The sequence below is a fragment of the Hoplias malabaricus genome, chromosome 15 (genome assembly GCF_029633855.1).
Source record: "Hoplias malabaricus isolate fHopMal1 chromosome 15, fHopMal1.hap1, whole genome shotgun sequence".
Classification (NCBI taxonomy): domain Eukaryota; kingdom Metazoa; phylum Chordata; class Actinopteri; order Characiformes; family Erythrinidae; genus Hoplias; species Hoplias malabaricus.
The window spans coordinates 35,983,397-36,005,368 of record NC_089814.1 but is presented as its reverse complement, the minus strand read 5'-3'; the positions used below and the strand labels follow the sequence as shown (position 1 = coordinate 36,005,368).

The window sequence follows — 21,972 nt, the reverse complement described above, 5'->3', positions numbered from 1 at the left end:
GGGTTGGGGAAAGGGCTCTGACTGTTGTTTGTGCTTATGCACCGAACAGCAGTTCAGAGTACCATGCCTTCTTGGGGACCCTAGAGGGAGTGCTGGAGAACACTCATTCTGGGGACTCCATTGTTCTGCTGGGGGAGACGCTCACGTGGGTAATGACAGTGAGACCTGGAGGGGCGTGATTGGGAGGAACGGCCTCGCTGATCTGAACCCGAGTGGTGTTCAGTTATTGGATTTCTGTGCTCGTCACAGTTTGTCCATTACGAACACCATGTTCGAACATAAGGGTGTCCACAAGTACACCTGGCATCAGGACACCCTAGGCCGCATTTCGATGATCGATTTTATAGTCGTATCATCTGACCTGCGGCCATATGTTCTGGACACTCGGGTGAAGAGAGGCGCTGAGCTGTCAACTGATCACCACCTTGTGGTGTGTTGGATCAGATGGCGGGGGAGGATGCCGGACAGACCTGGCAGGCCCAAACGTGTGCTGAGGGTTTGCTGGGAACGTTTGGCAGAGGAACCTGTCAGAAAGATCTTCAACTCCCACATCCGGCAGAGCTTCGACTGCATCCCGGGGGAGGCCGGTGACATTGAGTCCGAGTGGGCCATGTTCCGGACCTCCATTGTTGAGGCGGCTGAACGGAGCTGTGGCTGCAAGGTTGTCGGTGCCTGTCGGGGTGGCAATCCCCGCACTCGGTGGTGGACACCCCGGGTGAGGATGGTTGTCAAGCTGAAGAAAGAGTCCTATCGAGCCTGGTTGGCTCAGGGGACTCCGGAGGCAGCCGACAGGTGCCGAGGAGCCAAGCGGCTCGCAGCCTCGGCAGTCGCTGAGGCAAAAACTCGGGTGTGGGAGGAGTTTGGTGAGAACATGGAAAACGACTTTCGGTCGGCTCCGAGAAGTTTCTGGCAAACCGTCAGGCGACTCAGGAGGGGAAAGCAGTTTTCCACCAACACTGTATATGGTGGGGGTGGGGAGGATCTTCTCAATCCCACCAGCACGTCTTCCGCAGAGGAAGCAGAGCTTGGGGACCCCGGGGGGGGGGGGGGTGGGGGGGGGGGCTCGTCTATCACTGGGGCTGAAGTGGCCAAGGTGGTAGTGAAACTCCTTGGCGGTAGGGCCCCGGGGGTGGATGAGGTGTCCTGGTTGACACGTCTTTGCAACATCGCGTGGACATTGGGGGCAGTGCCTCTGGACTGGCAGACTGGGGTGGTGGTTCCCCTTTTTAAAAAGGGGGACCGGAGGGTGTGTTCCAACTATAGGGGGATCACACTCCTCAGCCTCCCCGGTAAGGTCTATGCGGGGGTACTGGAGAAGAGAGTCCGACCGATAGTTGAACCTCGGATCCAGGAGGAACAATGCGGATTCCGCCCCGGTCGTGGAACACAGGACCAGCTCTTTACCCTCGCTAGGATCCTGGAGGGTGCATGGGAGTTTGCTCAACCAGTCTACATGTGTTTTGTGGATCTGGAGAAGGCATTCGACCGTGTCCCTCGGGGTATTCTGTGGGGGGTGCTCAGGGAGTATGGGGTACTGGGCTCTTTGTTACGAGCTATCCAGTCCCTGTACAAACAGAGCAGGAGTCTGGTTCGTATGGCTGGCAGTAAGTCCGACTGGTTTCCAGTCGGAGTTGGACTCCGTCAGGGCTGCCCGTTGTCACCGGTTCTGTTCACAATTTTTATAGACAGAATTTCTCGGCGTAGCCAAGTGGCGGAGGGTGTCCGGTTTGGTGGTCTCAGGATCCCATGTCTGCTTTTTGCAGATGATGTGGTCTTGTTGGCTTCATCGAGCCGGGACCTCCAGCTCTTGCTGGACCAGTTTGCAGCCGAGTGTGAAGCGGTAGGGATGAGGATCAGTACCTCCAAGTCAGAGTCCATGGTACTCAGTCGGAAAAGGGTGGAGTGCTCTCTCCAGGTTGGAAGTGAGATCCTGCCTCAAGTGGAGGAGTTTAAATACCTCGGGGTCTTGTTCACGAGTGAGGGAAAAATGGAGCGTGAGATTGACAGGCGGATCGGTGCAGCGTCAGCAGTAATGCGGGCTCTGTACCGGTCCGTTGTGGTGAAGAAAGAGCTGAGCAGAAAAGCAAAGCTCTCGATTTACCGTTCAATCTACGTCCCAACCCTCACCTATGGTCACGAGCTTTGGGTAGTGACCGAAAGAATGAGATCGCGGGTACAAGCGGCTGAAATGAGTTTTCTCCGCAGGATGTCTGGACTCTCCCTTAGAGACAGGGTTAGGAGCTCGGACATCCGGGAGAGACTCGGAGTGGAGCCGCTGCTCCTCCACGTCGAGAGGAGCCAGTTGAGGTGGTTCGGGCATCTGGTTCGGATGCCTCCTGGACGCCTTTTAATAGCTGCTTTTTTTTTGCTCAACAATGTTTCTATGCTTTGTCGAGTCAATTCTATTTACGTTTTGATCAAAATGACATTCTCTAAAGTAATCTTAGTTTTTTACATTAAAAAAAAACTACATGTTTGGAAATGTGATGAAAAGCTAAGGTGCTTCTGGGAGAAAATCTCAAAAATGTCAGAATGTTGTTTTAATACTGTCACCCTAAGGAACACAAGTCCCCACAAATAAAATAAAATGTGACCATGTCCACAGAAAACCATAAATATGGCCACATGCAGTGGCCAGTGACAACTATGGAACACAGTAGGAACTTTAGGTCTAGGTAGATATCCACATTGACGTGTTAATTTGTGACACATTTATATCTATTACTTTTACTGACACATAGGCAATACTCACTAAATGGCACCTCTTTGCATAAAGCAAGGTGTTTTGCCATGAGTTTAACTTGCATTCAGGAACCTTGTCTTATGGAACTGTAGTACATTGTTGAAAATTGAAGAGTCAGTGTTTTCTTATTATGCTCCAAATTCTGGAATTAAGCACCTAGAAGGTCTAAGAGCACCACTGATTACGCAACTGATTCAGGCTTTTTAAAAAATAGACTGAACCCCATCTTTTCTGTTTAGCATTTAATTAGTTTCATGAATGTTTGTATTATGACAGTGCAAACAGGTGGTTGAATTGTGTAAAAAAAAACAAAACAAGTGCATAGAAATAAGAGTACAGAGTAAATATGGTGAAAATGAGAACAGAAAAGAAAAAGAACCAAATGAAAATAGCTACAAACCGTAGCTTCAGTTTCTCAATCCTGGGCACTGATACGAGTTGTTATGAGCAAGGCTGTTAAATTGGTGCTGTCACAGAAGTTTTATTAAGACCCCAGAGAGCTGTGTTAATTTCTGGAAAAGTGTATAATATATTCCATTTAAACTTCACCTAAACATGTCACAACAGAGGAATCCAAGAAGGCCATTAGCTGAAAAAATTTCAGAAACTGTAAAAGCTTTTCTTGTTTTCTTGTTGCAGATTTTAAATGATGATTTATCAGAAATTGTTGGCCTTTATGGAGAGGGAATGTACTTTGGAGAGCTAATGTTTAAATAACTTTTTTCACACTAAGTAGACAAAATGTATTTTAGGCTACATTCACACAGCAGGTTAAAGTGGCCCAAATCTTATTTCGTGACTAAATCAGGTTTTTTATTATTTTTCCCCCCTGCTGTTCACGCTGTCTATAATGTGACCTATATCTGAACTGAACTGAACTGGTGTTTTACAACACCATGCTTTTCTTTATTCCAAATGAACTATTGATTAAAGTGTGTAAAGAATATTAAAACATGAATGGGTGTTTCTTTCACGCTAAGCGCACATTTCCTAGGTCTCTCATGAACACGAGGCCTCCAAAGAGAACTAGACGAGTGCAGACACAAGTTTAATATTTTCATGATCCACATTTATACAGCTTCATAACAACATGAACAATATAAAACTGATATAGCACTACTAAAAAAGAAACTTCTATTGTTTGTTTTATAAAAAACCTTTATACAAATTTCCACAAATTTTATTTTTCTCATAAATGGAGAGATTAAGGAGTTTATCTCTTTTTAAACATTTCCCAGTATTTTTTTATAAAACGAAAATGCATTTTCTCCTGGCCATTTCCACGTCCTAAAAACCTCAAATTAAAATGAAAAATGCTTTGTACTGTAGTCTGGAGATCATTCTCAGTGCCTGGAGTGACATAAATGTTGCATGAATTCCCATCTGGCCTTTCAGACAGAGTCGCATTGCTGCAGATCAAATATGGATCGGGTCTTAATACCACATATGAAAGTGGCCAAAATCTGATTTTAAAAAGTCAGATTCAATGCTATTTGTGCTGTTCACACAGCCACACAAATGACACATCTGTGCCACATATAATGAAACAGATTGGATTAGCTGCTGAACACAGACTTAAGGTTTTGTAGGATGTTCATTTTGCTTTGTGATCAATGCATAGTTTGTGCTCTGATGCGGCAAGTAATGGATATTACTTATGTTGACCAGAAATTGCTTTGAAGGTATGTTAGTTGCTTTGTAATGATGTTAGTCTCTCTCTCTCTCTGTGTGTGTATGTGTGCATTTATCTTGGATGCTTTAGGCAAGTTTTTTGTTTGGAAAACAAGCATTAATGGCAGTACAAGCCAAGACCTACTGTGAAATCTTGGTCCTTGATTTTAAAAATGTTAAACCCTTTCTGAAGAATTATCCAGTCATAAAGAGGTAATCCACATCATGTTCACAGGGAAAGTTAGATGTGGAACACAGATTTTAAAAAAATAACGTAACAGGGTTGTCATTCTTGTACGGTTTGTTCTTCTAGCCAAATTGAGGTACTTCAGAACAAAAACTATTACTTCGGTTTAGTAGAAAAGGTGAAAAACACAATGACAACAAAATGTAAGACACAAGAAGAACCAAATATTTCTTCCAAAAAGTCCAAATGTTGTAAGTATTTTACAATAAACCTCTAAGGCTAATTGTATATGGCATTGATATACAGTCCCACTGTATGACTGTGTAGACTGAAGTATTACAATCAATCCCACTGTACAAACCTGGTAGATATTGAGGATTTTGGAAATGTTCCAATTTATGCTGGTGCAGAGGAAGAAACTAGTCAAGAAAAACTACACAAAATTAACAAGACAAACTTTCTGCCTCAAAGACCAAGGTACCATTGGTTAAGTGTCTTTAAATGTTTATGCTTAGTTTATCATTTTGTTAAATCATGATAAAATTTTTCTAATTATAACTGATCTAACCCCTTAAATGAACAGCATACATGACGTTCTTATATAATCTATCTATATAACTCAAAGTTTTTGAGATTTTTTTTTCACCAAATATCTGCTATTGTAAATCTAAAATTCTGTGGACATTTTGATTCCATAAGCTTGTGATTTATTATAATAATAACCATACGTTGCTATATTCATAACCTAAGAAGGCTTATAACATCTATTTATAAGAAAGAAGAAAATTGTGTGGTATATTTTTTATTCTAATTTAAATTAAAATTTTTGTTTCCAAAATGTAATTTTTACACTAAAACTGTTAAGTCATTTTTGTATATAAAATGAAAGTTATTATACATTCTGTATTGTATCAAGTAATTGCAGATTTTAAATGACAATGTAAACTCAAATATTTTTAGCATTCAGTACTTAACTTTAGTAATATCTGTGCTGTAACATACACAAACTTTTTCTTTTCATCGTGCCTGTCGGTCATATTAATGCGGTAAGATACATTTGGTTAGTGTATAGAATGCATTATTAAAATGAAATTTTCTTCTTGTTTTAAGCAAAGAGAAGTATGATATGTATAAAACGTTCCAGGAGTTATTTATTGAAGCCTTCTGTAAAGAGATTGTATGTCTATGTCACATTTGGTGACAGCATTTATGCTTGATCAGTTATTTAACAATTTTGAACTTTAGGAATTTAGTTGTAAATATGCTTTCATTCTAAAATATCTTTTGTTCTCTTTCAGAAATGCCATTCTGCCCAGCAGTCGACTTTACGTAAAGTGGGAAATTTTTCGTGTAATTTTAGCTGTAACTGTAGCATAATTTGTTCCCTACTTTTTGCGTTTTTACATTACAAATTTGAGATTTGGATTGTTTCTTACATTCTCCTTGTTGCTTGCTGGGTAGACATATACATCCGCTTTCATTTAGCATTTTATATAGACAATTGTCTCTGTCATGTTTAGCCCGGTCTAGTGTGTTCCTGCTGTCTGTATCATTTGTCTCCGCATTTGCTTCTCCGTCTTGTGCCTCCTTTGTGTTCCTGCCCCCTCGTTATCTGTCCCAGGTGTTTCTTGTTTGTGTAGTCTTTTTATAGTCCATGTCAGTGTTTCCTGGTTGTGGGACTTTGTGATTGCATGTATGTTTGTGGTTCATGTCTGTGTGACAGATTCTAAGATGCTAAGTTTTGGTGTTTTGTTTAGTTTGTGTTCTGCTGTTTAGCCATCTTGTTTAGCCTTGTTTGATGTTTATCTTATGGTTTAGTGTCTTGCCCCTTTAGATCTGTTCTTGTTTAGTGTTTAGCCCAGTGTTCAGTGTTTAGCTCTTGTGTTTAGCCCTTGTGTATAATGTCCTAGCCTTTGTGTTTAACCTTGTTGTTTATAGTTTAGCCTCTGTTTTGTGTTCATCATCTGTTAAATGTTTAGCCTGTTCTGTTTTGTTCTTGTTTACTTTCTGTTTTTAGTCTTGTTTAGTATTAGTCCATTTGTTGTGTTTAGTGTTCTTTGTTTTTGTTTCAAGATCTTTGTATTGTTATTGTTCTATTAGTTAAGATAGTGCTATTAGTTAAATTAGTCTTGCTAAGTGAGTTTAGTAGTCTTTGTCTAGTTCCCTTGTCTCTGTTTAGTTCCCTTTTTGTGTTAATTAAAAGTCTCCTGCGATTACCTCCTCACTTTTCATTGCTCTTTGATCTCCCCTACATACCATCTCGTGACAGTCTCACATTTGACACACTAGAAACTTCAAGACATTGTCACAACTGCATTTCTTTTGGATTTAATAAGTTGCTTTCCTTGGGAATTTTTTTTATGATGTTCTCAGACATTGAAAATGGATTTTATGGCAACAATGAAGTATTACATTTGTATGCCTACATGAGAGCTCCCCATATTTTGCAGCTGTGTCGTGTTCCCCTTGCATTTTCATTTTGGCAGTCAGGAAATGCAGCAGAAAAAAAATACTTACTTTTCTGCAGTTTTTTTGTATAGTATGCTTTTTCTGCACTTCAGTACCTGCATCATGTTTACATCAGTGTGCCCTGCAGCAGACACCACTAAGTACCTGTTTCCTGTTATTATACACAACTGTACGCAGTTATCATGGGTGTCACACATGGACAACGTATTTGAAATGAATTATGGTATGTATAAGAAAATTTAGACATTATGGTTAGATGTTAAGAGTGGCTTGAACCCTGACTGATGGCCACAAAATTATATTAAACATGTAATGTAGTAAAAACAATAGAATCATGTTTATTGTATTTGTAAATATTGTAAATGTTTGTATTCAGGTTTTATATTGGAAATAGAAAAAAAAACTCTTAATATTTAGTAAAAAACAAATAATTGTGTTGGCCACTTTGGTGCTTATAGCTGGAAGACGTTATGTAATGTTAGTGATGGATAATTACGAATTTCTGAAAATGGTCAGCACCATTGGTCAGTTTTGTGTGTTTTTTATTATTAGAAAAAAGAATCTCTTCAATGGGTCTTGCAGAAATGTGGTCAGTGGCAACAGGCAATGGACAGTGTTGACACTGTGTTTATGTCTTGAATGTGTTAAATGTGTTAATATACTAATAGGTATTTATTGTATTCTTTCAGCCACTAACACATTTTTTGAGCTGTATTCTATAAGCTTATACTTTGCTACAGCAGCTGTGTGTGGTTTTGGATTTGGAGACCTTCATCCATACTTGTTTTATATGGTAAGGTCATGTTGTCAAATATGAAAAAATATTATCTCAAATATAAAACAACATAATATTCAAACTTTTTTTTGTAGAATAAGTCATATTTTAAGGAATATTGTTTTAATGTCATCATAATGAAATCACACCAGCATAGGCCACTTCATTCCTTCCTTGTGCCTCATAGGAATTTATTTTCAGAAAACCCTGAAAAAAGAGAGTATGGATCATTTGGAAACTGATGGTGGCTTCATACGAATGTTACGCTCCTCAAGGTGAAATAACTAGGGATAATGAGGAGGCAACACTTGTATTGTAACTCGTGTATGGCGAGTGCAAGGAAACACCGATCAAACTATAGTGCTCCTCCACTAGTGATGTGTCGGTCGCGAACGAACCGGTTCAAAGAGCCGGCTCTTGTAAGTGAACGATGAGAGCCGGTTCCCGTCTAAGACCGAGACATTTTTTTAAGGCTTGTCATTCGACCAATCAGAGAACAACAAGCAAACTCCAACCCTCCAACCCTCCGAGCTGAGACACGGTTTTCCCGAATGCCAATCTGTTTTTAAAAAAAAATAGTTGAAGAAAATGTTAAATCAGTTAAATGTGTGTTGACAGTTGTGGTTGTTTTAATCTCTACCGTTGAATGCTGCTGTTTTGCACTTTGCAGAGTATTTGTTTATTTTATTACCCAGAAATGGATGATTATTTAATTTAATAAGCTATTTTGTAATACCTACCTTTTGGGTTCCATTGGCTGTATTTAATAGTTTACAAGTGATTTTTTATTAAGGTTTTTAAATAAAAAATCCAGTTATTTATACAATTAAATGTGTGTGTGCAGTCAATGAGTTATTACAAGACAGCCATAAAACAATTGGCCATTGCAACACTATTTATTATTTGTAATATTGAACAATAATATTTTGTCCATATCGTCATGTAAAACGTGGGTAATATTGTTCTGTACCAGTGGAAATAAGTGGTAAAACAGAGCCATTGGAGCCGAAAGAGCCGGCTCTTTATGAAGAGCCGAGCCAAAAGAGCCGGCTCCCCAAATAGAGCCGAAATTCCCATCACTATTTCATACAACACAACTTCAGCGTCCCTTTTGCACTCTATATATAGTACAATGGGTGGCTAAAAGTCACAGAGACGGTGACTGTATCTTTAAGACAGTAATTACACTGGACAATATATATATGCTTTATTATCTTGTATGTTATCTTTTTACCTCGCAAATCCAAGTTTAGTGCGGCGCAATGCATTCCTACTTTGCATATGAAGCCTGTAAACCAATCACGTTACAGCAGTCCCCTTACGTTGTCCTTTGGTGTTCAAGTCTCTTTCTTAAGGTGGAATGAAATGTTTCAACATTGTGTTTCGCACGGCCTCTTAAGAGCCTTATATTTTTAAAGCAGAAATAAACGTGGTTATGGACTATTTCTCTTTAGTGAATGTGTATAATTTCTATAATCCACGTTGACCTGGTGTCACAGCTTCCTAGCACAGATTTCTGACAACGTTATCTGAACAACTAAGCTTATTTATAATTTTATTTTCCTATCAAGGAATGATCACAGATTTTGTCCGAGTCTTTCAAAACATTTTCAGACCGAATAAAGACACCGCAGAATAAGGATTTCTAGATCGGTGTTTTTGTGCTTTTACATCCCTACTATGTCGCCCTCTGCTGGACAAAAAATATTTTACACGACTTCGATATTTTGCTGAACTGATATACCCACAATATCTATATATATATATATAATCTCACGTGTTTTAAATTTCTGTACAATGTGAGTCCTCAGAATTTATCAATCCAGTTTTAATCCACCTTTCGAGGTGGGATTAATTCAACCTGGTATTTGGCCTGATTTGTCTGATAGCAGGAGAACTGAGGGACAGCTGCACCTTATAAACCAACCCCTGTGTACGAAATGGCTCTCTATTCACTATATTGTGCACTTATAATAGGGAACTGAATTCAGGAGGGTAGTGAATGTATGTTTTCACCAAACAACACAGTGGATTATGGGTAATCTGATATTTTCTAGTGAACATGGGTTGTACACTACTTTTTGCAGTGCATTGTGGGATTGTTTGAGTGCACTGAACATTGTCCACTATGTTTTTGGACGCTACTACAAAATGGTGGAACTCCAAAATGGTGCACTATATAGTGAATATAGGGCACAGTTTTGGACACAGCTCAGAGGTCTTTTCACAAAGGACTGAACGCTTAAGCCCAGAAATGAGGATTCCAACAGGAATTAAGCTATCCACTCTACTTCTACTGGACACTTCTGACCTGAGTCACATCTGGTTAAACTGAGAAATCAGACTTTTTGCGCAATATCCCAGAGGTTTACAACACAAATATACAGTAGAGCTGTAACAAGGAGAACAGAGCCTCTGTTGTTTCTACTCCAGGCTCAGCACTGCAGCAACTGCACTATGTAACCTTTGAAGGAGGGTAGGAGCATTCCGAAGGAAATCTTCACAAGCACAGAAAGAACACACCACACTCTTCACCGTGAGCTGAGGATAGACTCCTGCCCAGGACCCCGAGACTCTGCAGCTGTGTGTCAGTGACATCATCATCGTGTCACTCCGTCTTAGCTATTTCACTTTTCGAGGCTCAACTTAAAGGCTCTTTTAGAGAACGTTAGCACATGCCAGACACAAACTAAGAGCCAGGACGCACCTTTTATTTCCTGTGCAGGAGGAACAGCTAAAAAATAAAGTTCTTAAAACCCCTGATCCAGGAGGAGTGTAAAAGAAAGTAGAAAAGTGGAAATCAAAAAGTTAAAATCAGTTATGTGCCACAGAGAGCAGGGTGAGTATTCACAGAAGACAAAACGAGGAGTCGCAGCGATTCACAAACGTAAATCAGTCACATACCACAGAATAAAACCTTGGGCATTAAATGCGGGTTGTCTTTTTCCTCCATGGCCAGGTTACTACCCAGTAAGGCCTTGCAGCCTTGACCCCAATCTCAACACACTCCATAAAAACGGATAGTGCGCCTCGCGTGGACTGCTGGAGCACTGCGTCCAAAACCCTGGGACAGGACCAGCTCTTCTCAGCCAGTTTTATTCATTCAGGAAATCTGAGAGAGGGAAAAAACTGAGCCTAGATCAGCGTTACGGACTCTGTCGATGCAGCAGACAGACTAAACCTGCAGTGCTGTGGGCAACCAGTTCACAATGGGCTCAGTGACTCCACGAGCACACACACACACACACTCACACACACAAAATGACAGGACACACACTCATTCAGCGCAGTGACAAAAAAAAAACAAGAAAAAAAAACAATCAGTGTTTGCATATGTGAGAGCAGGAACAGGATCGTCTCTGGGCTGCACGATATTTATGCAAAATCTCATCACGATTATATCGGCACAAAGGCAGATTTCGATACGCTTTTAAAAGACAATCGAAGCCCTGATGTAGCATGATTAAATACAGAGTTGCATTATTAATCTTCTTGAACATCCACCATTTTATTAACGGTTTAGTAGCCTCATTTGCTATCTATGGAGTTACAGAGCGAATACTTTTTGCAGCCCTGGTACGGTCGTTTATCAGGGTCCACCTTTCAATAAAACAGTAAATGATAAGTGCATATGTACGCCTACAGCATACAAGTTTGTGTGTGCGTGTGTGTGTGCGGGGGGTTATTCAGTGTTATGGCACCCAAGCCCTGGAACTCATAACCACCAATTCTTCACCTCAGCTCTTCATTCTTCTTCCCTCTTTTTCTTATTTTTTAATATTTTATTTATTTTCTGTGTGTGTGTGTGTGTGTGTGTGTGTGTGGAATGGTGTGACCAAAAGAAAAGTCTGAATGCTGAACAGGAATGTGTAAATAAAGCCTTTTACATTTCTAAGGTGAGTTTTAACTAAACACAATTTCTGCATTCTGACCAGTTTAGATCCATGACTTTAGGACTCTATGTATATAGCTATTAAGATAAACATACACAATAAATAATTATTTAAGCTTTTTAGTTTATATTTGTTGATCTAATGCAGTGTTATTTGATGTGAAACCTAAAAAAAACCTTGAAATACTATAAATCAATAATAGGAATATGTTTTTGCTGATGACTCATATTTTTCCGCCCAGAGACAGCGTGGGTTGACGTCATGTGAGTCAAAACGAAACTGAAAGTAAATACCGTCTTTCTTGTTCCTTTGCAGCGTCTTCATTTATGATTATAGTGAATACGATTAGAATATTTCATGACGAACATAACACACACATTTTGAAGGAGCACCTTGATTTTTAGGTGGTTTTTCACACTCCCAGAGGCTTCACAGCACCGTGATGAGAGCGCTATTTTTAGAAACGGTAGGATCTGCGCTTTCTAACGGTATACGGAGCTCACAGACGCATTCAGACATTCAAGACTTACAACGCTGATTATATAAGTTGTGTTTTTACCCCGCAAACTGCGGAGTTTCGGGTTGAGGGGGTTAAAACTAAAACTCAAAACTACGAATATTTATTTATTGATATTTTATTTTTTTTGTCAATTATCTGATATGCTTAAAAAAAGACAAAATGGGGCCCAAAACAACTGCACAGTCCCTCTCCACAACAGTTCCCATCAGAGCCTTCATCTCTGAGAGAGAGGTAGAAGTGGGCGATACCGGGAATTTTGATATCGATCCGATACCAAGAAAATGCAGGGCCAGTATCGCCGATATCGATATTGATACCAATACTTTTTAATATTTAAACTTCATAGATCCAAAGGATCCAAAAGACCTAGGATAGATCTTCACCAGACATTGTACGTGACAACAAAATACTTTATTATAACAATCAACATTTTTGTTTTGAAACAATGGAACAGTAACAAAACAAAGTTTGCCATTACAGGAAAATATTAGGAAAATAAATCTTTTTTGAGGTAGAAAAGGAGAAACTACAATACAAAAATAAAATAAAAATTCTCCCCTCACTAGACAACATTTGTAGTTCTTTCTTTTTGTTTCTTTTCCCAAATAGAATTGTTCTTCCCTTCGGTGCACTTCTGGCTTAAAAAAAAAGAAAAAAAAAAAGTGAAAATTAAATAAAGAAAGTATAAATAAGTAATAAGACCACGTTAAGGGGCCCTCCCCCATTGAGAACAAAGGATTAGATGTTTTTATTTAAGAACAGTATCATGTTCAAATTTGTGACGTGTCGACTCGAGGAGAGCGCTGAGTGCGCGGGCCAGGCTGAGCCTCTACCTGAAGGCCTGATTGGCTGGAGCTGCTGAGCCACGTGATGGTGCAACAACAAAAGACAACAGACAGAGAGTAGACTTTGATGAGTCCGTGTGCGCAGCAGTCAGTGCAAAAAAAGTTTGAGTATCGATCTTTTTACACGAGTATTGTTCAATATCAGTACCAGGGTTGGTATCAATATTTTCGATATTTGGATCCATCCGCCCACCTCTAGAGAGAGGAGTACATGCAGCTCCACTCTGGCTTCAGATCTGAACTCATCCACGGGTGACTTTGTTGATCTTTCCACATTGAGAAGGCCACTATGAGTCTGATAGGATTCGGAGCTGTCAGTGTATAGGACAATTAAACAAGTCTACACAAGTGTTACTGCACAGTATAACTCAAATGTTGTTTCTTTCAGATCTTAATTTTTAGTGTCATCACCCTCATATTTACAGTAGCTCTGTTGTGTCAGATTGTAAAAAGATGCAGTAAAGCATTCAGTAGCGAACAGTTCAACAGTTGCTAGGATGGATGCGGTGAAGCATGCAGTAAAGAAAAGTGCGTCAGTTGCTGGAAGGAATGCAGTGAAGAATGTCCAGCCTGTGAGAGACAGGTCAGTTCCTCAGTGACATTTTTCCCCACCATAGTTACATAAACCAGTTCACTATATAGTGATATATATATGAAAACATAAACAGATGTCAAGTTCAGATTTATGCCACCAGCTGCTGATTATGCCTGGCCCACACTACAGGAATTTTTATCATAACCGATGTTGAGAACATGAAACATTTTTCACAGATGTTTCTGTGTTTGACCGTTGTTAGTTCTTAAAGTCCTCCACACCACACACTTTCTCAGATAACACACACCAACACACCGGTTCACTCCTCAAAACCTTGCTGGAGTTTTTTGTCAAATGCTACGTCACTAGAGCAGCAGGAGTTCCTCACACACTTGGGGTGTGTCTAGAACAGAAAGCAGAATGTATCTTGCTCTCTTGTTCCCTCACAAGGCAGCACTTCGAAATGAAGATGTTTCACAGGATCATCATTAATCATCTCCCTCCAATCAGGAGACTTTTTGGGAGGAGAAAATCAGCCTCAAACTCAGGGCAAGTATACTGTAGTGTGGACCAGGCTTAACTCTGCATATGTAGATATTCAAGTCACATCAAGTTTTTTAAAATCCATGTCATTTTTTTGTTTATTGACACAAATTTATGTTTTGTGGGAAGGCGAATGTAGGAAAAGCAGCCTTTGTGATTTGAAAAAGGGGCATAGTTTCTCTCCAACAGAACAAGATACCTTCTACTAGCTATAGTTTAAAATAGTAGGTTTCAGTGAAAATGAAATACATAGCACTTCTGATATTTTAATCATATATTTTTGGTAATCTGATTATGGAGTGAACTGCAAACATATGGAGCCTAACCGGAATCACTGGGTGCAAGGCAGGAACACACTCTGGAGGGAACACACACACACACACACACACACACACACACACACACGTTCACTCACACGGAGTCGCCAATCCACCTACCAACTCCTCACAGACCGTCACATGGAGTGTGGCTCAAACCCACAACCTACAGGTCCCTGGAGCTGTGTGACTGCAACACTGCCGCCCGAAGGGCTATCAATTTATTTTATTATAGTTCATTTATTGTACAGTTTCACACCACATGTACAAATATTTGAGGACAAAGTTGTAATGAATGCATTCTACATTAAGTTGCACCCATTACTAACACAGATGTGCACACACTACCTCTCTGATCCCTGTAGAGAAACACTGACAATAGAATTGGATTCTCTGGAGTAGAGAAACATGAACCTAACGCCAGGCGAAGATTATATAGCACCCCAGCACCGAGCTGTGCTGATGAACCCATATTTACTGTCATGGCTCTTTTTAGGAAGTGAGTAGTAGCCTCTATGTAAGCAAACATTATCATTCTCAGTGTGGTCTCAGTTAAATTGTTATTCTCTTTATTTATTGCAAGAATTTCACATATTAATCCAAACACAAACAAGTCTGTGAATCACATAATGCTCCATATAATGTACTTAATGTTTACAAGGTACAATATTAACATTGAAAACAAAACAGTTATTACATGGTCACCAGGCGTACAGCTGTATGACAAAATGCACAATAATCTAACACAACATCCCAAACTCACTGACATTCTCTTACACTTCCAAACAATGCTCAAACAGAGCAATCTGAGCTGCATTAGTTATAGAAATTTGTTAGAAGAAAGAAAATAACTAGGAGACCTATTTTGTGCAGAGCATTTTATGCAAAGCAGGACATCACAGTGAACCAGACAGACTAGGTTTCTAAAAGTATCAAACTTAACACACTGTCTGAACTGTGGTGTATAAGGTGCCCCACAGTCTAGTATCTGTGCCTTAAGAATTGAGGTGAGGGCCCTACAGTCCAGTTTCCATGCCTTAAAAATTCTGGGGTGAGGGGCATGGCTTAACCACAAACATCGCATTGACCCTGAGACCCTGCTCATCAACACAAGCTTTTAGAAACAACTCCGTATCAGCCCTGTTTTCAAAAACAAATAAAAAGTGTTCTTTAGCCTCTGGGTCATCTCCAGAGCCTTTATGCCAACTACACATCTGGAAGCCAGCGACGTGCTTGAGTCATGCTTAAAATGTTCATCCGCGCTCACTTGGAGCTGTACCGCCCACTCTCTCCAGCTTTTTGGATAAAGAGCCGGCTTGTGTGTGATCTGTTGTGAAATTTGTCAGACCTCAACTCTGCTGAACTACACCCCCCCCACATCCTGCTACTTCTTCCTCGTGCGTTAGAAATGGCTCTGGGGAAACTGAACGATTTTTTACACAGTCACCCTTTGAGTGTTTATCTGCTGCTGAATCTCGTTCTTATTGCTGTAGAAAAGCTGGTGGAGCATGACTTCGAGTGCCCGTGTGGTGTGGGGTTTAGCTGGGCATTTGTCTTTCTGTACCTGGGGATGCCTTTTCTTGTCACTGTTAACCTTGGTGTTTACGTCTGGAATTCAAAACTCTGGCCATTTTCAGAAACACACAATTGCTTCTGCATTTGTCGGAAACTTCTGTACTCTTCAGTACCATCTGCGTTTTGGCTGACACTGTTTTTTGGTGATGGCCGTTATGTCGCCTGTTTGACGACTTCATTACGTGGAGGACAAACTGAAAGTATTAGCGAGCCTTGGAAATGCTGTAAAGACATCAGCCTAACGACCGATGACAAGGAACATATAAGGACATCGATTTACGTTTCTAAAGTAAGTTATTTTAAATCCTGTTGAAATATTGTTTTGTTGTGATGGTAAAATTTTAAACTGTAGGCTACCAACATGTTCTTGCATGGTTTTAAAACGCACACGTGCAGAAACACTGCTCAAAATGGTTCTAGAAGCAGCGCTGCCTTCAAGGCAAAGGCAGAAGGAATGTAATTGGTTACCAGCTAACAGGCAGGGTGAATGTCTCATCTCATCTCATCTTCTTTTCCGCTTTTCCATTGATTGGTTAAAATGCATCGGACAGAGATTTCCAAATACAGTGCCATAAACCATAAAAAGCTCCACCTAGACCCCAGTACTTGACTGCCAGAAATGTATGTAGAAGAATATATGGGCAATATAACTTTCTCTTATGTTACTATAGACTTAGCTTCAAAATGTCAGTATTTTGTTTTGTTCGAATGGAGGCTGATGTAACTTCCTCTCTGCTGCATCTGAGAAGATACTAAGAAAAAGTTGAATAGCAAATGACTGTTGCCTCATAGGAAGCAGAGCATTATTGTATGTCATTCTGCAGATTCTTCAGAGGCAGCGATCATAAATCATATGTGTAAATCATAGCGCTGTAACTCACTGCCTCTAAAGAAAGCTCTGTTGCTTGTGAGGCAGATTCTATAGAAGTATATTGTACATTTATTGTGGAGCTTTATTGTTCATGTTGCTGTTTGAAAATCTCAGTTTAACCAATCACATTCATTCCGGCCTGTTGGCTGGTAAGCCTCTAGGACCTTTCCGAGTAGTGATTTTGCACACTTACTTTTTTCATTGCACTGTTCTTTGCCCTAATGTCTTTTCCTACTTTTCCTTATATTTTTGTAGGTTTTTTGTTTTGTTCTTATATTTTGCTCTGTTTATAGTACACTCACTGGAAGTCTGTACTGCACTGTATCCATGTCTAAGGAGGGTGTTGTTAATATACCATGTCTTATATATTGCAGTATCTATTTAATGTGCATTCTCCTGCTATTGGCCGCTAAATCAAGGTCAAAGTCAAATTATACTTTATTATCCCAATAATGGGAAATTTGTTTGGTCAAAGTGCAGCACATTTAAGACACATAGACATATAAATGGGTGTCCCTCCCCCACATAAAAACAATAAGCTGAATAAAACACTGAAAAAGAAAAACAGTGTTACGAGAATGAAAAATACAATTAATGTTTTTCACTAAAAGTCTGATAGCAGAGGGTACAAATGACACACTAAACCTTTTGTTTTAATTGACCTTTGCAGCAACCTACTGTTGCCATGGTTGCTGAGTTGAAACCTGTTATATAAGGGGTGTAATAACAGATGCTGTAATATATTTTGGTCTTGTTTGCACATGTTCCCAAATACGCAGACTAAGCCAAAGGACAATACTCTGAAGGACTGTTTTGTAAAACAATTGTAAAATAATACAGTCCACCTGAAAATAATCTATCTATCTATCTATTTGTTCATCCTTACACCACTGTTCAAAACTCAGAGACACACAACCTCATAATTCAGCATGAGATTCAAAGAAAATCAAAGGGAAATTAATAGTTAACAATGTTCAGATCTGCATGGACGCACATTTCCGCCACATGATATAATTTAAAATAGGTAACGTTTTTTTTTTCATTAAAACGTAAGCAGCTAACTCAATATTTTGAGATACTAAGTCAATATTCTAAGATTATATCTCATTATTTTGAGATACATAATGATAGTAAGTCAAATGATCAGATACGATGGCATAATAATGAGATACTTTATGGCCTTTTGTGGCAGAAATGGGCTTCCATAGATCTGAGAATACACATGGCTCTCTGTGTCCATCCTTCTGCTGCGAGAAGAACAGCTCAACACTATGGGTCTGAAAGGATGCAGAGCTGTCAATGCAAGAATAACTAATAAACTACAAAATGTTACTGCGCTGTAAGACTAATTATGTGCAACTGTCTTTTCTTTTAGGTCACAGTTTATAGTTGTGTCTGTATCATCTTGTTAGTAGTTCTGCTTTGCCAGATTGGTAGAGGATGCTGTAAAAGATGCTGTAGTGAATGCTGTAAAGAATTCTTTAAAGGATGCTGCAGGGAATGTGAAGACTGTGAAAAACAGGTCAGTTCTCCAGTGATAGTTTTTTTTCCCATTACACACTCTCAAAAAAAAAAAAAAAGTTACAAACAGTGTAATATACTTTTAAAGGTACAGCAGTGGTGTTAAAGTCCAGTTGTGTTCTCTAAAGGTTCATTACATTCTCTTCTCTAGAGGGAGAGGGGGATATCTGTAATCTTTCATTATACAACTGTGAAAAATAAAAGAACATAAGTCCTGGATTCATATAATCAGACCCTTGTTTCTATTACACATGGTTCCCACAGCCTCATACACACACACTGCAGAAATACTCCTCTCCAGCAGATTCACATCAAATAAAGGCTGAGATAAATCCACACAATTTTTCTGTAATCTGCAGATTCTGAGTGCATTAATAAACTGTATCAATATTTAAAACTTTGGTATATAATAAGTAAGGCATGTTATCATTCATTCAGTCATTGTCTGTAAACTCTTATCCAGTTCAGGGTCGCTGTGGGTCCTGAGAATCACCCAGAAACATTGGGCGCAAGGCAGGAACACACCCTGGAGGAAGCGTCCTTCAAAGGGCGACACACACTCTCTCACATTCACTCACATTCACTCACACCTACAGACACTTTTGAATCACCAATCCACATACCATGTGTTTAACTTTAATATAATTAACTTGAGATTTTAGAGGCAGCACGGTGGTGCAGCAGGTAGGTGTCGCAGTCACACAGCTCCAGGGACCTTTAGGTTGTGGGTGTGAGTCTCCCTGTGTCTGCATGGGTTTCCTCCAGGTGACTGTCTGTGAGGAGTGTGGTGTGTTCTCTCTGTATCTGCGTGGGTTTTCTCCGGGTGACTGTCTGTGAGGAGTGTGGTGTGTTCTCCCTGTGTCCGCATGGGTCTCCTCCGGGTGACTGTCTGTGAGGAGTATGGTGTGTTCTCTGTGTCGGCGTGGGTTTCCTCCAGGTGATTGTCTGTGAGGAGTTGGTGTGTTCTCCCTGTGTCCGCATGGGTATCCTCTGGGTGACTGTCTGTGAGGAGTGTGGTGTGTTCTCTCTGTGGCTGCGTGTGTTTCCTCCAGATGACTGTCTGTGAGGAGTGTGGTGTGTTCTCCCTGTGTCCGCATGGGTTTCCTCCGGGTGATTGTCTGTGAGGAGTTGGTGTGTTCTCCCTGTGTCCGCATGAGTTTCCTCTGGGTGACTGTGATAAGTGTGGTGTGTTCTCCCTGTGTCCGCATGGGTATCCTCTGGGTGACTGTCTGTGAGGAGTTTGGTGTGTTCTCCCTGTGTCCGCGTGGATTTCCTCATATGGTCCAAAAACACATGGTAGGTGGACTGGCTACTCAAAAGTGTCCCTGGGTGTGAGTGCATGTGTATGTCACCCTGTGAAGGTCTGGCACCCTCTCAGGGTGTGTTCCGCCTAGCACCCGATGATTCTGAGTAGGCTCTGGACCCAACGCGACCCTGAACTGAATAAACACTTACAGATAATGAATGAATGAATGAACTTGAGATCATAGTTTTCTGAAAAGGGAGTTGGAAGAAGAAGAAACGCATTTATTGATCCCCTTAGGGAAATTATTTCTCTGCATCCGTGCATTTCACTGACACATACGACAAACACACATACTGAGCAATTCTTCACACACACCCACACCTGGAGCAGGTAACTGTGACCACGTCGCCGCCTGGGGGCAGTTTCGGGGTTAAGGGCCTTGCTCAAGGGCAATTCCGCGGTGGAATTTTTTCCCAGCTTATCCACTATCCTGACCCTAATCTCATTGCAAATATATAGTTATTAAACTGCCATCATAGGGACACAACTTTGAGGGACTGAAAATGTTTTGCTAAGTGCTAGAATGGGCGATAATTCCTCTTCTTATTATTCTTTATACTGTTACATGTGATTTTTTCCTCACCCTAACCTGGGTGTGTGATATGCAGTAAGTGAAATGCACTTTTTTGTGTGTGTGTGTGTGTGTGTGTGTCTGTTTGCAGCGGAAATGCTGCTCTGACTACAACCAAAAGTGCATCTCCAGCCACTGCAGGGTTTGCTGTTCATCCCACACACAAAACCAATGCTTCGCCCACCCGGACAAAAACTCCAGTGACAAACCCAATAAAAAACCCAGTGCTACACCTAGTGACAAACCCACCACTGAATCCACCACTGAATCCACCACTGAACACTCCAACGAAGCCACCGAAATGCTGCCGTCCTGCCACTGCTCCTGTCATCACACCTGTAGCTGCCGGTGTCATCTCTCTAAAGTTAAGAAAACACGAACACCTTGAATCACGCGGTTGTGATCCTCTGTAAACACACGCTTCATGGAGAACACAATTAGCTCAAGATAAACATGTGATGTTGAGCAAATAACTAAAACTAACCTAATGCTACATTTATCATTTCCGTAACTAGATTAGACTGACAGTGTCGGCTGAATACTACAAATATAACGTACCTTACATTTCTGCTTTTAAAACTAGTTGATGGAATGGCAGCCTAATACTGGATGCTGGAAGAAGTCTTGAGTTCTCTCAGTTGAATTTTAGTGTGTGTATTGATTACCTGTGTATTCTGATTCATTATTCCATCTACTGCTCAATGAAATTATTGTCATTTTGCTTCACTTTCTATTAACTGATGTTTTACGGAGTCGCAGGGCTTTTGTTTTTAATGAGACACCATTATTAATCTTACTTGTTGATTTTTATTTCATACTTTCTGATTGAGTCCTGGTTTATTCTGCATTAATCTTTATGCTGATTAATTATGCATTTTAATTTCATTTCATTTGTGAAAGGTGCATTAAAAAATAAAACTAATATCTCTGAAATGTTTTCCCGACTGGTTTTGTTAGGTTCCATTGTTCACAGTGTTTCCTATCAGTGTTTACCCTTTCACAAAACACATCCTACCACACAAGACTGCAGTGCTATATCTAGCATCTTGTGGAATTGTCTGCACAGTGGCACATCTTCAAAATTTCTCACAGGTAAATAATCAGTGGCCTTAACATAACAATTCTACTGTGAACATCACTACATAGAACCATCATCTCATCCATTGGCTTAGTAGCAGTGGTGTGTCGACTGTTCCAAATCCATCCTCTGGAAAATTGATTGATACTTGAGTAAAATAAAGACTGGCAAAAATCAAAATACCTCAACCCCCAAAACAAGAACACCCTTGTATATACATGTACATGAAAAACTAACTGCATAGGAGTAGACACTAACTCAGAAATATTCACTGAGAACACAAACAACTGATAAATTATAAAATGTTCAAAAATAATATTTTTCAGAGCAAGATCGCAAAGAGTTTTTTTACTAGGTGTTTTTACCATCTACTGAACATAATTTTGTGACAAGATTCAGAGAGAAGTCTGTCTGTGTAGGACACCACTGAATGTGTGTGACCTTCCAGCCCTCAGACGGCTCTGCAGGAGAAACTGTCAAACCGCTTTTATAAATGTAGCTACATAGACATGGGAGGATTTAAGAAAACCACTGTCATTGAACATAACCCAC

At 40.2% G+C, this 21,972-nt stretch overlaps 1 long non-coding RNA gene across 1 annotated transcript; it reads left to right on the top strand.

The window, feature by feature from the left end:
• The first annotated feature begins 15,892 nt into the window (after positions 1–15,892).
• Positions 15,893–21,173, top strand: LOC136668877 (uncharacterized). Its single transcript, XR_010795539.1, has 3 exons — positions 15,893–16,362; positions 18,320–18,466; positions 20,434–21,173. It is a non-coding gene; the product is annotated as an uncharacterized lncRNA (long non-coding RNA).
• The last annotated feature ends 799 nt before the right edge of the window (positions 21,174–21,972 follow it).